This window comes from Hypanus sabinus, chromosome 18 (assembly GCF_030144855.1).
Source record: "Hypanus sabinus isolate sHypSab1 chromosome 18, sHypSab1.hap1, whole genome shotgun sequence".
Taxonomy (NCBI): domain Eukaryota; kingdom Metazoa; phylum Chordata; class Chondrichthyes; order Myliobatiformes; family Dasyatidae; genus Hypanus; species Hypanus sabinus.
The window spans coordinates 68539268-68545267 of NC_082723.1; the positions used below are offsets into that span (position 1 = coordinate 68539268).

The window sequence follows — 6000 nt, forward strand, 5'->3', positions numbered from 1 at the left end:
TGGTGAGGGAGGAGGTGTAGGGGCAGGTGAAGCACTTGTTCCATTTACAAGGATAAGTGCCAGGAGAGAGATCGGTGGGAAGGGATGGGGGGGTGGGGGGACGAGTGGACAAGGGAGTCGTGTAGGGAGCGATCCCTGCAGAAAGCAGAAAGGGTAGGGGGGAGGGAAAGACGTGCTTGGTGCTGGGATCCCGTTGGAGGTGCTGCAAGTTACAGGGAGTTATGTGCTGGATGCAGAGGCAAGAAAAGTGGTAGGTGAGGACACGAGGAACCCTGTTCCTGGTGGGGTGGCAGGTGGATGGGATGAGGGCAGATGTGTGCGGAATGTAAGAGATGCAGGTGAGGGCAGCATTGATGGTGGAGGAAGGAAAACCCCTTTCTTTGAAAAAGGAGGACACCTCCTTCATTCTGGAATGAAAATCCTCATGCTGTGAGCAGATGTGGTGAAGGCAGAGAAATTGAGAGAAGAGGATGGTATTTTTACAAGCGGACAGGGTGGGAAGAGATATAGTCTAGGTAGCTGTGAGAATCATTGGGTTTGTAAAAGATATCTGTCTCCAGGGATAGGAATGGGGAGATTGAGAAAGGGGAAGCAGGTGTTGGAAATGGGCCAAGTAAATTTGAGGGTAGGGTGGAAGTGAAGTGGGTGCAGGAAGGAGTGATCGATGTAGTGTAGGAAAAGTTGAGGAGTGATACGGGTGTAGGTCTGGAACATAGACTGTTCCATGTAGCTAACAAAGAGGCAGGCATAGCTGGGACCCACGAGACTACCCATGGCTGCATCTCTGGTTTGAAGGAAATGGGAAGAGCCGAAGGAGAAATTATTGAGAGTGAGGACCAATTCCATCAGAAGGAGGAAGGGAGCAGGTTGGGTCTGTTGTCTAGAAAGAAATGGAGAGCTTTCAGGCCCTTGTGACGGGGGATTGAGGTGTCAAGGGACTTCAGGTCCATGGTGAAAATGAGACAATTGGGGCCAGGGAACTTGAAACCATTGAAAAGATCCAGAGTGTGTGAAGTGTCATGGATGAAGGTAGGAAGGGACTGAACTGGGGGGTACAGAACTGTTTCACAGTATGCAGATATAAGTTTGAAGGGGCAGGAACAAGCAGAAACAATGGGTCTACCTGGACAGGGAGGTTGAGGTCAACTCTGTTTTATCCCTGAGGTTCAGTTCCTTCATACCTTTAGCTCCTTCTCTCTAGGCAACTGACCCAACCTGTTCCACTCCAGCACTAATGAGATGTTTTCCTCCTTCAAAGGGTCCTCCACCATCAACACTGTCCTCACCTGTATCTCTGCCCTCACCCCATCCTCCCATCATTCCACCAGGGATAGGGTTCCTCTTGTCCTCACCTTCCACGGCACTAGACTCCACATCCAGCACATAATTTTCCATAACTTCCGCCATCTCCAAATGGATCCCACTGTCAAACACATCTTTCCCTCCCTTGTCCATTCATCCCTCCCCACTGATCTCCCTCCTGGTACTTACCCTTGTACCTAAGTGGAACAAGATCCATACCTGCCCCTACACCTCCTCCCTCACTACCAATCAGACCTTCCAGGTGAGGCGACACTTGGGGTTATCTACCGTGTGGTGTGGCCTCCTGTAGACCTGATGTAGACTGGAAGACTTCTTCGCCAAGCTATTCACCAGAAAAAGGGGGATTTCCCAGTGGCCACACATTTCAAGTCTTTTTTCCATTCCCATTCCGACATCAGTCCATGATCCCCTCTGCTGCTCTGATGAGGCTGGAGGAGCAACACCTTATATTCTGTCTGGGTAGCCTCCAACCTGATGGCATGAATATTGATTTCTTGAACTTCTGCTAATTGGCCTCCTTCACTATTCCCACTCCTGCTTCCCTCTCTCACCTCATCTCCTTACCTGCCCATCACCTCCCTCTTCCCTTTCCTCCGTGGTCTTCTGTCCTCTCCTATCAGATTCCTCTTCACCAGCTCTTTATCTCTTTCACCAGACAACTTCCCAGCTCTTTTCTTCATCCCTCCCCCTCCCACTTTCACCTATAACCTGCCACCTTGTACTTCTTCCTCCTCTCCCCCCACCTTCTTGCTCTAACTGTCCATCTTCTTTCTAGTCCTGATAAAGTGTCAAAATGTTGACTCTTTTCCATAGATGCAGCCTGGCCCGCTGAATGAGGAGGAATTTCTTTAGCTAGATGGAGGTGTATCTGTGAAATTCATTACGGCAGCTGGCTGTGGGGCCCAAATCATTGGGTATATTTAAAGTGGAGGTTGATAGTTTCTTGGTTAGTTAGGGTGTCAAAATTTATGTGGAGAAACACTAATAGAGGAAAGAAAATTGAAAAACTTACAGGTCTACTGAGTAAAAGGAGAGAGAAGCAAATGATGGCAGAAGCCTTGAGGTTGACTCCTTTTATACCCATAGATAAGAAACATCCCATACAAATTTGTAGATAAGAGTTAACAAATCAGGTAGCCCCTATTCAAAACAAGCAACACCAGAGAAGCTTCCAAAATCAAACAAATGTAACTGTGAAGGGACACACTGAACATCTGCATATACACACTGTGACCACTAGGGGACACACTGAACAACTGCATATACACACTGTGACCACTAGGGGACACACTGAACAACTGCATATACACACTGTGACCACTAGGGGACACACTGAACATCTGCATATACACACTGTGACCGCTAGCGGACACACTGAACAACTACATATACAGACTGTGACCACTAGGGGACACACTGAACAACTGCATATACACACTGTGACCACTAGGGGACACACTGAACATCTGCATATACACACTGTGACCACTAGGGGACACACTGAACAACTGCATATACACACTGTGACCACTAGGGGACACACTGAACAACTGCATATACACACTGTGACCACTAGGGGACACACTGAACAACTGCATATACACACTGTAACCACTAGGGACACACTAAACAACTGCATATACACACTGTGACCACTAGGGGACACACTGAACAACTGCATATACACACTGTCACCACTAGGGACACACTGAACAACTGCATATACATACTGTGACCAGTAGGGGGACACACTGAACAACTGCATATACACACTGTGACCACTAGGGGACACACTGAACAACTGCATATACATACTGTGACCACTAGGGGACACACTGAACAACTGCATATACACACTGTCACCACTAGGGACACACTGAACAACTGCATATACATACTGTGACCACTAGGGGACAGACTGAACAACTGCATATACACACTGTCACCACTAGGGACACACTAAACAGTTCCATGCATATAAGTGGTAATAAAAATACTAGCAGGTAATTAATTTCTAAGCTGAAGATAAAATAATAATTGAAGAGTCTAATCTAGTGGGTAGAATTGCAAAATGCACTGGGAAAGCTATTGTACCCAGTAAGTAGATAGTTCAACTTGGCCTCAGTTCAGGGAGTGTGGCTGGGCAACTGGTGGAAATGTTAGTGGGAAAACACTTTGGAGACCGGGGCCAGAAAAGGAAGGAAGTGGAAGCTTTAGCCAGAGAATTCTTCTTGGGGCGGAAATGGCTAATGCAAGGGTGCATAATATTAAAGTGACTACAGCAAAGCATGGTGGAGATATCAGAGGTAAGTTTTTTTACACGGAGTGGTGAGTGTGTGGAACATATTTCCACCATTGGTGCCAGAGGCAGATATATTAGAGAGAGATTAGGGACTTTAGATAGGCACATGGATGATAGAAAAAGAGAGGGTTATGTGGGCGGGCATGACTGATCTTAGATTAGGTTAAAGGGTTGGCACAAGACTGTGGGCTGAAGGGCCTGTGCTGTACTGTTGTATGTTCAATTTTCTAAAGTGTTTCTCTCTGTTCCAATATATGTGTGTGTGTGAGTGTGAGTGTGGGTGGGAGTGAGTGTGTTTGCATGTGTGTGTGCATGTGTGTGTGTGAGTGTGTGTGTGCATGCATGTGTGTGAGAGTGTGTGTGTGCATGTGTGTGAGTGTGTGTGTGTATTTGTGTGTGTGTGTTTGCATGTGTGTGCGTGTGTGAGTGTGTGTGTTTGTGATTGTGTGTGCATGTGTGTGTGAGTGTGTATGTGTGCATGTGTGAGTGTGTGTGCATGTGTGTGAGTGTGTGTGCATGTGTGTGTGCATGTATGTGTGAGTGTGTGTGCATGTGTGTGTGCGTGTGTGTTTGAGTGTGTGTGTGAGAGAGTGTGAGTGTGTGAGAGTGTCTGTGTGTGAGTGTGTGTGTGTGAGTGTGTGCGTGTGTGAGTGTGTGTGTGTGCATGTGTGTTTGAGTGTGTGTGTGTGAGAGAGTGTGAGTGTGTGAGAGTGTCTGTGTGTGAGTGCGTATGTGTGCTTGTGTGAGTGTGTGTGCATGTGTGTGAGTGTGTGTGTATGTGAGCATGTGTTTGTGATTGTGTGTGTGAGTGTGTGTGTGCATGTATGTGTGTTTGTGCATGTGTGTGTGCGTGTGTGTTTGAGTGTGTGTGTGTGAGAGAGTGTGAGTGTGTGAGAGTGTCTGTGTGTGTGTGTGAGTGTGAGAGCGTGTGTGTGAGTGTGTATGTGTGTGTGTGAGTGTGTGCGTGTGTGTGTGAGTGTGTGTGCATGTGTGTGTGTGTGTGTGCATGTGTGTTTGAGTGTGTGTGTGTGAGAGAGTGTGAGTGTGTGAGAGTGTCTGTGTGTGAGTGCGTGTGTGTGAGTGTGAGTGTGTGTGTGAGTGTGTGCGTGTGTGTGTGAGTGTGAGTGTGTGTGTGAGTGTGTGCGTGTGTGTGTGAGTGTGCATGTGGTGTGCGTGTGTGAGTGGGCGTGTGGTGTGTGTGTGTGTGCGTGTGAGTTGGTGTGTGTCTGAGTTTGTGCTGGGATCCAGTTTAAAGGTGTTTATCTCCAGAGATGGAGTGTTCCTGTGACAGCGGCCGCTCATGGTGACAGTCTGTGTATGGAGCCAATTACAAGCAAAGCCTCCGCTCCCTTAGAGAAGGAGGATTGATAAAAGAATTGTTCCTTTGTTTGAATTGAAATTATCTGAACTTATTTAAATCTTACATCCACCCCACAATTGAAAGAGCTGAAATCTTAGTGTTCTGACTCAGCTGTAATGTAGAGACCTGTGAGTTTAAAAGTCCGATGGCTAGTAGACAGAAGCTGTCCCGTGGCCTGTTGGTCCGGGCTTTAATGCTGTGGTAGGGTTTGCCAGGCGGAAGCAGCTGGAACAGTTTATGGTTGGGGGGGGGGGTGACCGGTGTCCCCGATGATCTTCCAGCCCTTCTTTCTGCACCTGCTGCTGTAAATGCCCTCAATGGAGGGAAGTTCACGTCCACAGATGCGCGGGGCTGTCCGTACCACTCTCTGCAATGCCCAATGATCACGGTTAGTGTGGTTCTCGTGCCAGACAGGATGCTCTCAGTGGTGCCCCAGTAGAAGGTCTTGAGGATCTGGGGGCTCAGGCCGAACTTCTTCAGTTGCCTGAGGTGGAAGAGATGCTGTTGTGCTTTTTCTGCCACAAAGCTGGTGTGCAGAGTCCAGGTGTGTATACCGGGGAACATGAAACCACTCACCCTCTCAACTGAAGACCCATCGGTGTTGATCGGGCTGAGCCTGTCACCGTTCCTCCTGTAATCCACCATCACCTCTTTTGTTTTTTGAACATTGAGGGAGAGCTTGTTATCCTGGCACCACCTCTCTTCTGTCGGCTGTCTCGTCTGTAATAGAATTAAGGCTGATCAAAGTTGTGTCATCTGCAAGTTTGATCGGCAGATTGGAGCTGAGTGTGGCTGCACAGTCGTGGGTGTAAAGGGAGTAGAGGAGGGGACTCAGGACACAAACCTGGGGGCACCTGTGTTGAGGGTCAGAGGTGAGGGAGCCCATCCCTACCGCCTGTCGGTGATCTGACAGGAAGTCCAGGATCCGGCTGCACAAGGCAGGGTGAAGGCCGAGGTCTCTGAGCTTCTTGTCAAGCCTGGAGGGAATTATGGTGTTGAATGCTGAATTGTAGTC

At 48.3% G+C, this 6000-nt stretch overlaps 1 long non-coding RNA gene across 2 annotated transcripts in view; it reads right to left on the reverse strand.

Moving 5' to 3' along the window:
• LOC132377541 (uncharacterized) overlaps positions 1-5619 on the reverse strand; it is a 33362-nt gene extending 27743 nt beyond the window's left edge. For both annotated transcript variants that reach the window (XR_009506682.1, XR_009506681.1), the window contains exon 1: positions 5562-5619. This is a non-coding gene — a long non-coding RNA (uncharacterized LOC132377541). The remainder of the gene's footprint in view (positions 1-5561) is intronic.
• Positions 5620-6000: the final 381 nt, after the last annotated feature.